Source organism: Schistocerca gregaria, chromosome 1 (assembly GCF_023897955.1).
Source record: "Schistocerca gregaria isolate iqSchGreg1 chromosome 1, iqSchGreg1.2, whole genome shotgun sequence".
In the NCBI taxonomy this organism is placed as follows: domain Eukaryota; kingdom Metazoa; phylum Arthropoda; class Insecta; order Orthoptera; family Acrididae; genus Schistocerca; species Schistocerca gregaria.
In genome coordinates, this window is record NC_064920.1 from 351,665,080 (window position 1) to 351,679,963 (window position 14,884).

The 14,884-nt window shown below is 45.9% G+C and overlaps 1 protein-coding gene across 4 annotated transcripts in view; it reads left to right on the forward strand.

Annotated features, from left to right (window-relative positions):
- Nucleotides 1-14,884, forward strand: part of LOC126345346 (uncharacterized) — a 997,319-nt gene that overhangs the window by 521,242 nt on the left and 461,193 nt on the right. For all 4 annotated transcript variants that reach the window (XM_050002094.1, XM_050002095.1, XM_050002096.1 and 1 more), the window contains one exon: nt 5,057-5,090. The gene's annotated coding sequence lies outside the window, so the exon portion shown is untranslated. The remainder of the gene's footprint in view (nt 1-5,056; nt 5,091-14,884) is intronic.

Here is a 14,884-nt window from a genome sequence, read left to right on the forward strand (position 1 = left end):
CGTCCAATCCCCGCCCACGCCACGTTGCTGCAAGGTACTGTCTCACGATCCGTGTAAAATGAGGTGGTCCATAAGCTACAGTCGTTGCCTTTCTGGAACGACAACGTTCTTCAATAACGGTGGCAGTTTATCACGCAGGAATATGTAACACACAGCCCCTGTCAATATGTTTGGTAAAGTGTATGGCCCTATGCGTCTCTCACCGAGAGTACCTGTCGTACATTAGTACTGAAGCGATCCTGAAGCCTCGCCTCCATGACTGCTCGAGGATTTGCATCTACTCACATATGCATATTGTGATACTTCACTCTGCCAACTCTCGTGAGTGCGAGCACTACACTCAGGTAGAACGGTCCTTATCTCAACAGGTATTGGATTCTGGACATACGATCATAGTTATTTTCCTTCGAGTTCTGACTTGTGCTACCTACTATAGAAATATGTAACACTTCATCAGAAAAAAAGCTTAGTTCATTTTGATTGGGTAATTAGTTTCTGAGATATGGTCTTGATTACGGAAAGTTGATTATTCGCTGAAGTTGAAACGCATTTGTTCATTTGGTGTGTGCTCTTTTCGCAACGTTGGAGTGGTGGCGCTAGTGAACCTAATGCGTTTTCACAGTTCTTAGTTTGTGACGTCACCACGAAGATACCGAGGGTCTTCGGCCACCCGGCAGTGTATAGTCGTCTACATCCACCGTGTAAGGCAGTACCGCGCACAGGACACTGCAGCAGTCGCACCATAACTCACAGAGGGTGCCGATGGCTGGGACTCGCTACACGCCTACGCAGCGCCTGGCCAGTGCCATATGCGTCTCTATCCCGTATAAGTCCTAATTGCTTACAAGCGGTATTTATTAGTAGGGGGTTGCCGCGGCTATGGAAACTAGTCGGCGGCGATAAATCGCGGCGGGCAGGCCCTGGCGGCCGACAAGGGCCGACCACGAGGACCATGACTGAGGGGAATGCCCTCTGCGTCTGCGACTCTCGTATTGTATTCGGGAACCGGCCGGTATTAGCGATTTAAAAGGGCAAACCCGGCGGCCGGGCTACCGCCTGCCCGCTAAGGCGGGGTCCGGTCGCGCAGTCTCCCGGAAGCGCCTGCTGCAGCTGTCTCGGGTTTGGACCCACCTCTTCTTCACCATTCTGATGCAGCATTTTTCCTGTAGCTAAAGTCACCACTCAGAAGTACCGCATCTCACTGCTGTTCCGTACCTCTGTATGTTTGGTAATAACACTACTGACGTGTCGCCTACAGGCTTTTGTCTCGGGATCTTCGGTCGTTTTTGTCCGGCGACTTTTCTGAGGTTTCGCCAGTACGAGCGACTGGCATTATCCGTGGTTCACTCTCAACTAATGATGGAGGACTGGAGTCGAGCCCGCAGCCGGAGATTTCAACACAAGGTGTGTTGGGTATAAGTGCAGATTCATTTTGTATGTGGTACCCTAATATGTATACATATTAGTGCACTCGTTGTTTTTTCTCTGCGCCATGCAGTCTTCCGGGAAACACATGACAAAATTTACTGCCAGATGTTTTCTGCACGGTCGTAGCTGCACCACTAAGTGGACTACGCCTGCATTATAGACTAACCGTTTTGCGTCCACACGTCAACACTTCAACACTTAATGTGCCACCTAGGGGCAAAAATCAGTAATGGTTTGCTTCTGTCACGTATACTTGGAGGTACTAGCCAACCTAAAAATATACTACTTCTCATAGCTCTAATTATTATTCCGGTAATGAAGTAAATACTGATGTAATGTTGTTCAGCACACTGTCCTCCGTCACTAATAGAAATACCTGCATCCAGTGTGTACTCTTTCCGACAAAAATATCGGAACAGTCCCCTTTGGTGCTGAATTGAACATTATTTGTTACGAAAGGCGGACGCGCCAGTGTACAGCGCAACGGAGCACAGAAGGAATAACAGTAGATCCCGGCGATCAGGGAGAGCTGTAACTTCGAACGTGTACTGGTCACAGGATGCCACCTGAGTAAGAAATCCGTCAGAGACATTTCAACGCTTTTAAAACTTCCCTGATAAACTTAGGTGTCGTGACTGTGAAGTGGAAACTCGAAGGAACAACCATAGATAAACCGATACCAGACAGACCTGGTGTACTGACTGATGGGGACCGTCGCGCATTGCTAATGGTGGTTGTAAGAAATCACGTGAAATCAGCGAAAGGAATTACTCAAAGGACCTAAAGAACTACCAACAGTGCAGCTACGACTGTGATGGTGCGTAGGGAGTTAAAAAGAATGGGGTACAATGGTCGAGCATTGTATCATGTGTAATGCCAGCAGTGAAATACAAACGAGGTGGTGTTACGGTATGGGCGGTTGTGTTTCGTGGTCAGCGGTAGCCCCATTATTGTGTTTCAGAAAACGCTAAATGCAGAAGGATATGAACACATTTTACAGAGTGAAGGAATAGTGCGGAGACGATATTTGTGTCAGCATGACAATACAGTCTGTTATAAAGTAGCTTCTGTGAGGCAATGATCTGTGGACAATAATATTCTTGGAACAGACTGGCCTGCTCATAGCCGACCGCTCCAGCCTCCACATCCCACATCACTACTTTCTCTGGTTTCGTCTCTTGAGGAACAATGGGCTGTCATTTCTCCATTGGCATTCTGACATCTAACTGAAAGTGCCTTTAGCAGAGTTCAAGCCGTCATGAAATCGAATAGTGGTTGCACCCCCATACTAATAAGCCATAGATGTGCGAATAGTACCGGCCGTTGTGGCCGAGCGGTTCTAGGCGCTTCAGTATGGATCCGCGCTGCTGCTACGGTCGCAGGTTCGATTCCTGCCTCAGGCATAGATGTGTTTTTTCTCTGCCTCGTGATGGCTGGCTGTTGTGTGACGTCCTTAGGTTGGTTAGATTTCAGTAGTTCAAAGTTCTAGGGGACTAATGACCACAGATGTTAAGTCCCATAGTGCTTAGAGCCATTTGGACCAATTGTGCGAATACTGTTGATCGGACAGTGTCCTTCTGCGTCACCGTCTGAGCGCTTTTCTCGTGTCGTTACCACTGGAGTTCTTTCATTGTTACCTACAACGGCCCTCGGATGCAACAGGGCAACCCTGAGGCTTTCTTGTGTCTTGTTAAAATTATTGTCATGGTTGTTAACTCCGGTACTTTTCCCCACAGTGAGAACCTGCGTATCGGCGAATTTTATTATGTACTGAGACTGGAAACGGTAGGCAGTAGGTACCGATCGATTCGTTGTGTAGAAATAAGAACTGAAGTATGTTTGGATCCAGTAGAGCTTTTCCCAAATTCTGCGTCTACCAAGCATATTATTCCAAATGAAGCAAGTGCTCATTACATTTCTCGTGAACTAAGCTTATCAATGGTTCACAACACCTCACGCATCTGGTTTAATGTCCCTACTCTCTGCCTAGATCTTCATCTCTATTCCATAAGACAGTCACTTAACATTGAGTGGTGAAGGGTACTTCCTCTGCGGTTATTTCCCTGTAGGTAACTCTAATTTCTTTCATCTTACCTTCATGATTATTTTGTGCTCCTCTGCTATACAATGTAAAGCTGCTTGCGCAGTAAAAACCTATCTCTAGATTTAGAAAGCGGCTGTACAGCAATGCGATAACTGTCGTCATGAGTAGTTTCTTAAGACGGATAGTCAAATGAAAACGAGGAAGATAAGAAAATTAAATGAACTTTTAAAACATTTACCCCACTGCGGGGCAAGATGGCCAATGTCTTCATGGAAAAATGCTTGCAGGTGCCTGCAGAACGATGACTGTTCGCAGCGGTGCACCTCTTCTTCCGAAGCAAATCGACCTGGGCAACATGTGGGCGGGCATTATATTGCAACAAAATGATGTCGTCGTCAGTGTCATCCGTCAACATTCTCGGGCGTTTGCACTTCATGGCGCTTTTCAGTTTTTGCAATGTGTCCACACACCGTTGTCCATTAAACGTGGCGTCGTGTTCCTGAAATTCAACGAGCAAGAAAAAGATCACATGAATTTCCCACAGTTGGCGTGTCTGTCGTTTCGCATACGCTACAAAATTTTCGCCGGGAAACACTTAAAAGTCGTCAGTGCAGTCCCGATTTCTCCCTATGGGGTTTCCATATTTTTGGAGCCCGAAGAAACACATTCGTGGCCGTCGATTTGCACGCCTGGGTACAGTCGTAGTTCCGTACGCATCCGCAAATATTTTTCCATGAAGGCACTGACCATCTTGTTTGACAGTGGGATAATCACCAGTCAGAATGATGAACATACAAAAACTAAATGTATTAACAGTTACGGTAATTTTTTTGGAACTAATAAACAGTTTACTTATTTTTTTTCCTGTGTTTCCTTTTCATTTGACTCGTCTTATAAAAGCATCTATCATTTATTCTTTGTTGAAGCAGATATTCGTGACTACTTCTTGCTAACCTTTGTGTCCACTGTGCCAGCATCGTATTTTTTATACAAATACGGATGTTCGTGGCTTTGTGATTCCTCCTCTTCTCCTTTCCAGCCTACCTCCGCCCCCTCCCCCCCGTCTCCTCTCTCCCCCCTACCTCCCCCACTATCTCACTCTCTCTCCCTCACTCTCACTCTTCGCCGGCAGCTGTCACCGAGCGGTTCTAGGCGCTTCAGTTCCGAACCGCGCTGCTGCTACGGTCGCAGGTTCGAATCCTGCCTCGGGCATGTGTGTGTGTGTGTGTGTGTGTGTGTGTGATGTCCTTACGTTAGTTAGGTTTCAGTAGTTCTAATTTTTAGGGGACTGATGACCACAGCAGTTGAGTCCAATAGTGCTCAAAGCCATTTGAACCATTTTTCTCACTCTTCATTCTGAAAATACCTATGGAATGTTTTAGTTCAAGTTTTCTTTTATTCAGCAAGTTGTTGCGAAAAGATTTATGTGTAGCATTTTTTAAAAATTTTGTTAGGTGTTACTCTTCGGCTAAGATCTCACTTATATAGCTGTCTCTAGGTCTCTTTTAAACGGAGCTAAACTCACATTAATTAAATGCTTACAAAATGGAGTGAAATCTAACGATTTTTTCCTGTTGTTTCTAGGAACGCAGCCGGGAGGAGAGCTGCCAGCGGCAAGGTAAGAAAATGAGTGTTGCCTCACCACAACCATAATACCTTCTGCATGTTAGGTAGTGACGAACATGACACTTGAAACGTCGCGGTATCACATGACTGCCACCTGGCTGCGATTCTGAACGCTTTTCATCAGTCTGTCGTCTTTCTGTCAAAACACATTTTCATTCTGATTTTCTTGATTGGTGGACAACAAGTTGAAAGCCTGACTTACTTCTCTCCGAAATAAGATAACTTTACCGAGGCTGTTCTCAAAGAAAATTCTTTGAAGGATTTTCATGGTTTGTCAGCAGTGTGTATACTTTCGAATTTCTCATTTAATAACGAAACTTTACAACGTATCTTGATCTTCTATTCCGAATATGTAATACAAGCATTTAAAAAGTCTGTAGTAAATCAAGAAAAAAAATCATGTATATATTTCTTGCGCTTGATGATACCGTACTTAGTTAACGTGTATGTCACGTGATATGTCATAACTAACATACGAAACCCCAGTCCCACACACCATCATTTTATCTGGTATTGCACACGTAATGCCAATGCTGAGTGTCGCTATCTCGAACTGGTTACGGTGCTATTTCTAAGCCACATAGTACACCGTCATCTGTGATGCATCCATCCACGGCGGAAGACGTGCCTTTAACTTGTAGTGTAGCAGGATGTAGCGGCCCTAAAGCCGGACGAATTTGCAGAGGAAGGTTTCAAAAATTGTTTAAATGGCTCTGAGCACTATGGGACTTAACATCTATGGCCATCAGTCCCCTAGAACTTTGAACTACTTAAACCTAACTAACCTAAGGACATCACACACATCCCTGCCCGAGGTAGGATTCGAACCTGCGACCGTAGCGGTCGTCCGGTTCCAGACGGCAGCGCCTAGTACGATTCGGCCACCCCGGCTGGCGCTTCCATAAAATTTTCATTGCATAATAACATCACTAGCTTAGAAACTGGGTTATTAATTCTTCATGGTGTTTTCTAGAAAACATCAAGAACGAGAATTCTCAAGTATGCGGAACGAGTCAAGGTACTCATTAACACGATACAAAAGACTTTGTGAGAACGTAATGTGTACAGTGCATTATCAATAAACTATTATTACGGTACTAATGCTCTTTAAGCTTGTGCCATCTAAATTCAGTAAATAGTGTAAATTAGTAAGAAAGATGCTCCGTTGACAAAAGCTACTGCCTCCTTAGTTTTCTTATATTACACACCTGATGTTTATCTGTCATTAGAAGTTTAATATTTACTTGATTACATCGGTATTTTTCAAATAAAATAATTTTCCCAAATTTATAAATACTGAGTCCTACTTACAGCACATTACTACTTTTCTTACAGATTTAAAGCACACAGTGCTACTTGCTATGCTGTTAACAGAATTTTTCAGTAGCTGAATCTAATCATTTAATTTATTCAAAGAGTGACTAATGAGGCATTTTTTAAAAATTTTCTTTTGAACTATATGGTATTCGGAGTTTCTTGCTTTGTGTTAGACGGTAGCTTGTTGAATATCTTACTATCAGACCATGCGACTCAAGTCTGATAAGGAGGCAAAGTCTACATGAAAATTACTTTTATGTCTTCTACTATGATAATGTATGTCACAGTTCGGCTGAAATTGATTTTTGCTACCAGCAACAAAAACCGTTAAGTAGGAAATTTATTAGGAAGTGGGAGTTAGAATTTCAAAATCCTTGATGTTTACGATTATCTACTTTACAGGATATTCTTATTCCTCGCTTCTGAATTAGGTGCATTTTCTCAAAAAATGGTTCAAATGGCCTGATGACATGGCGCATTATCATTCATAAAAATTTCTTCGTTGTCTGGGAACATGAAGTCCACAAATTGTCTCCAAGTAGTCGAACATGTGTATTTCCAGTCAATGATCGGTTCAAATGGTTCAGATGGCTCTAAGCACTATGGGAATCAACACCTGAGGTCATCAGTACCCTACACTTATAACTACTTAAACCTAACGACATCACACACATCCATGCCTGAGCAGAATTCGAACCTGCGACCGTAGCAACAGCGCGGTTCCTTACTGAAGCGCCTCGAACCGCTCGGCCACAACGGCTTGTATTTTCTCAGAAAATGGCTCTGAGCACTACGGGTCTTAGCAGCTTAGGTCATCAGTCCCCTAGAACTTAGAACTACTTAAACCTAACTAACCTAAGGACATCACACAACACCCAGCCATAACGAGGCAGAGAAAATCCCTGACCCCACCGGGAATCGAACCCGGGAATCCGGGCGTGGGAAGTGAGAACGCTACCGCACGACCACAAGATGCGTGTAGTTTCTCAGAAAATAGTTATACAAGAGAATGGGGACAGATTGTATTCAAAATAAGTCTGCACATTGGTGTTCAGGTTAACTCTGTGGGAAATGCTTCTGAGGGAATAACACGCCGAAGTGAATTCTTGATCAGTTTATCAGTGTATTGACTACAGTTGAACTTTTCATCCAGCAAAGGACTTTACACACTGCGCTTCACTCCATGTGTGACAATTAATGTCTACTTCTGGTGTTAAGCCCGCATCTCGTGGTCGTGCGGTAGCGTTCTCGCTTCCGACGCCCGGGTTAGTGGATTCGATTCCCGGCGGGGTCAGGGATTTTCTCTGCCTCGTGATGGCTGGGTGTTGTGTGATGTCCTTAGGTTAGTTAGGTTTAAGTAGTTCTAAGTTCTAGGGGACTGATGACCATAGATGTTAAGTCCCATAGTGCTCAGAGCCATTTGAACCATTTTTCTGCTGTTAAGAAGTCATTAATGTTTGTCAGAAATTGCATAATACGAGTCTTTCTTAGGTTAAGACTTAATTCACAGCTGTGAACCAACTGAGTTGTGTCTTCTGGGCCTGAGTTTAGAGCCTCGATTAGTGTGTTTATGTCACAAGCAAACATTACATTTTCTTTACTGCCCAGTAAAGCCATTGGAAGATCATTTACGTAGATAACAAACAAGAGTGGGCCCAGAATCCCTGTGGCACTTCACACGTTACTTTCCTCTATTTTGAGATTATTTTTATCTCAGAGATATAGTCTGTCAATATAGTATGCTAAGCAGAACAATGAAAGGCTTTAAAAAAAGTCACAAAATATACCAAAAGAATATTTTATCTTGTTCAGCTGTGCTGGCAGCTACATTTCTATGGTCTTTTATTGCTTTCTATGTCCCCTTTGATATCGCTCTGTTGTAATTCTCGAAACTGTGTATCTCCTTTGGCTCCTGTTCCTTCCAACCTCTCTCTCCATCTCGAAATAACACGTCTTCAGCGGAACGCACAACGGTAAACTTTGTTTCTTCGAAGTCCCTCATTTCTCACTGTCGCTATCTTCTATAGTCGTTAAGGCGACCACTCGTGACAAACGGGTAATCCGGGTTCGAGTTCGGGCCCAGCATAAATTTTCATTTCTTCTGAAATATTCTACACTCCTGGAAATGGAAAAAAGAACACATTGACATCGGTGTGTCAGACCCACCATACTTGCTCCGGACACTGCGAGAGGGCTGTACAAGCAATGATCACACGCACGGCACAGCGGACACACCAGGAACAGCGGTGTTGGCCGTCGAATGGCGCTAGCTGCGCAGCATTTGTGCACCGCCGCCGTCAGTGTCAGCCAGTTTGCCGTGGCATACGGAGCTCCATCGCAGTCTTTACACTGGTAGCATGCCGCGACAGCGTGGACGTGAACCGTATGTGCAGTTGACGGACTTTGAGCGAGGGCGTATAGTGGGCATGCGGGAGGCCGGGTGGACGTACCGCCGAAGTGCTCAACACGTGGGGCGTGAGGTCTCCACAGTACATCGATGTTGTCGCCAGTGGTCGGCCTGGCACCGGACCGCAGCGACGCACGGATGCACGCCAAGACCGTAGGATCCTACGCAGTGCCGTAGGGGACCGCACCGCCACTTCCCAGCAAATTAGGGACACTGTTGCTCCTGGGGTATCGGCGAGGACCATTCGAAACGAATGGAGACGTGTCGTCTTCAGCGATGAGAGTCGCTTCTGCCTTGGTGCCAATGATGGTCGTATGCGTGTTTGGCGCCGTGCAGGTGAATGCCACAATCAGGACTGCATACGACAGAGGCACACAGGGCCAACACCCGGCATCATGGTGTGGGGAGCGATCTCCTACACTGGCCGTACACCTCTGGTGATCGTCGAGGGGACACTGAATAGTGCACGGTACATCCAAACTATCATCGAACCCATCGTTCTACCATTCCTAGACCGGCAAGGGAACTTGCTGTTCCAACAGGACAATGCACGTCCGCATGGATCCCGTGCCACCCAACGTGCTCTAGAAGGTGTAAGTCAACTACCCTGGCCAGCAAGATCTCCGGATCTGTCCCCCATTGAGCATGTTTGGGACTGGATGAAGCGTCGTTTCACGCGGTCTGCACGTCCAGCACGAACGCTGGTCCAACTGAGGCGCCAGGTGGAAATGGCATGGCAAGCCGTTCCACAGGACTACATCCAGCATCTCTACGATTGTCTCCATGGGAGAATAGCAGCCTGCATTGCTGCGAAAGGTGGATATACACTGTACTAGTGCCGACATTGTGCATGCTCTGTTGCCTGTGTCTATGTGCCTGTGGTTCTGTCAGTGTGATCATGTGATGTATCTGACCCCAGGAATGTGTCAATAAAGTTTCCCCTTCCTGGGACAATGAATTCACGGTGTTCTTATTTCAATTTCCAGGAGTGTACATCTGATGTGGAACCATGACCGCATTTTTCGAGTTCATCCTAAACTGAATACGGCTGTTGATCGTCGGCGCAGCGTCTGACTCTGTAGTTCAGTGTTTGTGTAGCCCACCACGTAAACTGATACAGAATGTTTTGTATTCTTTGTGTCTGTACTTTTTCGGGTACTCGTGCAGCAGAGGCCATTGCCCCACGTGTGCTGGGAAGGCGACGCACTCAGGTAACTATTGGCCCTTGTGGCTCGCTCGCCGCAAATCCAGCCCGGAGCTGGTAGGCCGCCAATTTGGCCGCTTTATCTGTCGGCAGCTGAGCGTGTAATGAAGACGAGACAAGCGGGCCCGCGGCTACTGTGCGACGCGCTATCTAAATTGAATCGCTGGCAGCAGCGGCTGGCCTCAAAGGCGAGCAGCCCGCGGGAACGCAGCACCGAGGTGTTCGCTGGCGGAGGGTAACGTTGACTAGGAGCGGCAGCTGTAGGACGGAGCAGGAAACCGCTCGAAGAACCCCATCTATAACAGGTATGCTCGCGAAATCTACGCGGTACACTGTCTCGTGCATAGCTACTCATTTTATACCTCACAGTTAATTAAACAGATGACCCTCTCATTGTTATCGGTCACCCCCACACTGTTATTTCTAAAGAGCTTCGAGTCCGCAGCTCGTGGTCTCGCGGTTGCGTTCTCGCTTCCCGAGAGCTGGGTCCCGTGTTCGATTCCCGGCGGGGTCAGGGATATTCAGCTGCCTCGAGATCACTGGGCGTTTGTGTTGCCCTCATCATTTCATCATCATTCATGCACGTGACGAGATTGGACTGAGCAAAGGTTGGAAATTTGTACGGGCGCTGATAACGGCGCAGTTGAGCGCCCCACAAACCAAACATTACCATCATCATCTAAAGAGCTTCGACACGTTGGGGTTTAAATTAACATGACGCTCAGACTCGAGCATGGAATAACTACTCGCAGAGGTTCCTGAATAATTAGGAGTCTGATGAGAGCGGGTAGAATTTGAAAGTCGAACCCAAAAACAGGTTAAATACCATCAATGTGATTGAGAATGGAGTTACCTACATTGAGGCAGGAACAGCCTTCACTAACTGTACCAATTAACACAGGAAACCTACAATACTCCTGGGCGTGACAGTAGTACTGGGTCCGACTTCTATGTGCTTCCAACCGTGAAAACTATGGCCTCTGCCAACCACGTGGAAGAACACAGGACAAGGACTGCCTGTTGCGACATACAGAATTGATCACGTCTTTCGCAGAGGTTTATCATCCCACCTCCCTTCCAACTGTCGCCCTGTATCTGTGCGCTCCCACTAGGCAGAAAAGAAGCTGTTTGGAGTTTAACGTATTTTTTAAAGTTTGTCGCTATTTTATTCCGAATGATCCCAACTGAGATCTCATTTCAGATTTCAGTTCCTCAGTACTAACGAATCTGTTTATTTCGATCTTGTTTCTCTTGGAATCTTCATCATGGGGTTAATCTTGCAACCGAAAGAGAAGGTCGCGAATAAGTAATTAGCTGGATGGATTAATGATTATTAATCGCCTGTTTCTTTGTTGGGAGCATTGCATCGGCCCGCACGCATACGTCCAGACACATGGCGAGACAGAGTTGAGTAGTTCCACTACAGACACAATAGGAACGGCTAGACAGTTCTGTAGAAGTGATGTTCTTCCCTCCAGCCAAGGCGGCAGATCTTCTGGAATGTGGGAAAATCGGGTATTTGTGAAATTCCTTGTCAGTGAGGTAAAAGTTACATAAGACAAACAATGCGCTGCGTACAAGAGCGGTAGGTCCAACATTAGCGACACAATTGCTTTCTACATCTCAACAAATACACAGTGGCTGAACGTTGTATTTTCACTGGTCCTAACATGGGTTACGGGGAAGTCAAGATAAGAGGCACAGCCTCATCCTATAAGGATTCAGCAATCAAGGAAGTTTCGGAAACGCAATAACAGACAACCTGCTCAATCGAGACGAGAGTTTCCAGCTCAACAAATCATCATAACAACTTTCGACGAAACCATTCTTCCGTGGCTCCGCTGCCTGATATTCCAACACATGCTATCGATTTCAGTAACTGACCACATAATTCGTAAGTGCTCTGGTTCTACTGACTCGGTGCTTGCTATGTTTTGTTCATGGATGCACAAAGTTGCCGACTGTTTTATATCTGGCACACACTCATTTACTCTACAGTTGATCATTGCATCAAGTGGTTTTAATTCCGTCAGCAATTGAGATTCAACCGGACGCGGTGGCCGTGCGGTTCTAGGCGCTACAGTCTGGAACCGCGGGACTGCTACGGTCGCAGGTTCGAATCCTGCCTCGGGCATGGATGTGTGTGATGTCCTTAGGTTAGTTAGGTTTAAGTAGTTGTAAGTTCTATGTTAAGTCCCATGGTGCTCAGAGCCATTTGAACCATTTTTTGAATTGAGATTCACGATCGTTATCAACCTAAGTAACCGCGCGGTCTAAGGCGCTGCAGCCATGGACTGCGCGGCTGGTCCCGGTGGAAGTTCGAGTCCTACCTCGGGCATGGATGTGTGTGTTTGTCCTTAGGCTAATTTGAGTGTGTAAGCTTAGGGATTGATGACCTTAGCCGTTAATTCCCATAAGATTTCACACACATTTTGAACAACCTAGGTATCGTAAGAAGAAATGTTGCTGCCCGGTGTACACATCCGAAAGATGACGTACTGCTCTATCCTCCGGGAAACTCAGCATGCAGTTGATGCCGACATGTCTACGAAAATATGGCAGTTCCTCTTCCCCGTGTAACCTGAACTGTTGCTCTGGCTTCCTGCAGTTTGGCACTGATAATGAAAACGCGTGACTTTTTTTGAAACCGTTTTCGCTTCATGGGGAATTTGACAGATGCCTAAAACTGATGAAAACGAACGTCATAGATTCACAGTGTGCTTCTGAGTGTGCATGCTCAAGAGGACGGTAGCTGCTCAGTAAATGTTGTGCATTACGAACCTCCCGCCTCGTAGTTTGCGGTGCTGATGGCAGCGACGACTCGGCGGGCGTGTAGAAGGAATGCAGACTGCCGCCGGCCGCATGCAGCGGTAATAAAAACGCCGGCGTTTTTGCCGTTCCTTTTGCCGCGATTGTAGGAGCGCTGTTTTAGATTTCGGTGAGCGCCGGGCAGAGCGATAAAGCGGCCACTAACTCAGGAGGCGGGACACAGCCTCGTTAATTCACGCCGCGGACGCCACGTCGCGATCCGCGCAGATAGCGTGGGCCCACACGCGCAGCCCGCTCGCTCTGCCCCGCTGCTACGGCGACGCGGCCCTCCAGTCCTAACTCGTGACATAAAAACTCACGTGCACGTGGGTATGTATGAGTATTGTGACTTCAGCTCCTGTTTTTTCACGTAGAGGAACCATTGCCACGCATGAAACACGGCGTAAGACGCATGAAACACGGCGTAAGTTCTGTACAACGAAACGTTTAACCAATAAGAGGCAATAACGCTCTATACGTCTCAAGCAGAACTTGGTAGACACCATGTTAGATTCCGTAGTTTCCAGTATTTGGTGGGTTTAAAATTATCACTTAGCTCCCATAATACACGCAGTTTCAAAGCAGGAGCTCACTGAGAATTTCTTGAAAACGTGTCGTTACAGGTACGGTTTGTTGCAACAAAATGACGGGAGAAGTCATATTGGCAGATAAACCTGCAGTACAAGGGTAATTCCAACGCATTCACAGCCTGGTAACCGGGGAATCGATCTGAAAGTAAGAAATTATCTGAGAGTAGCGAAGGAAACGACTGCTAGGAAAAGAAAAATTCCACAAACACCTGCTAAAAGGCTATCTGCTCGATCGCGACTCTTGCGCTTTCGTCACAATTTTTTGCAACTTCGTTTAATCCAGTCCATGAAAGAAATACTTTATTTTACTTTACTAGAAAAATTAGAATTCTGTAAGAATCAGGGATGAAGTACGAGTAAGAATGAAAGTCACACTCAGCCGTATTTTGCTTATGAGTTCGAGAAGATAACTGGCTCTGAGCACTATGGGACTTAACATCTGAGGTCATCAGTCCCCTATAACTTAGAACTACTTAAATCTAACTAATCTAAGGACACCACACACATCCATGCCCGAGGCAGGATTCTAACCTGCGACCGACGCGTATCCACACTGAGGCGCCTAGAACCGCTCGGCCACTCCGGCCGGCTGAGAAGATAACTTTTCGCGACTATTTAGACATGAATTTAAACTGTGCAGTTAACTAATTCGTTCCAAATACAAGACTACATTCGATTTCGATTGGCTTTTCGATAATAGACTATTCCACTTGCACGTAGACGAATATAGCCTAGTGGCCGAGCGGCTCTAGGCACTTCTGTCTGGAACCGCGCGACCGCTACAGTCGCAGGTTCGAATTCGGCCTTGGGCATGGATGGATGTGATGTCCTTAGGTTAGTTACGTTTAAGTAGGGGGAATGATGACCTCAGATGTTGAGTCCCATAGTGCTCAGAGCCATTTGAACCATTTTTTTAATAGCATAGAGATTTTGCATTTATTAGCCTTTGAATGGAGACAATAAATTGACAGTTCACTCTGAAATGCTTGTATTTCTATTTCCAGGAAACACATTTTCACATATTGTACCTGCGATAAGAGAATTGCTGTTCTGTGTTCAGACATACCCAGCAATTCGATTACTTTGTTTAGGAGGTGAAATCGAGTAAACTACCTTCCCGTCCGCCCGTCTTCAGTAAAAACATTGTGATTTACGTGAAAAATTGGATTCCTGTTTAGGCACTTCGTGGATAAGCGGGGTACCATTCAAAGCGTGTCAGTAACAAGAGACAGCAGTCACCTTTTACTCAGTGTATAACAAGCGTCTGCGTCATAAATAGTAACATTAGTGGTTTTAAAAATATAGATTTGGACGAAATCTCCTTTTCTAAACCGCGTCGATTCGGTGAGATAGTGACATAATGCATCAGGGATACCATACAAAAGTAAAGCGCCACAAGGAACTTTTATAGCAAAGTCCTTAGCATTAAGTATTTCCTGTGCTAAGAGGAAAGACTTTTT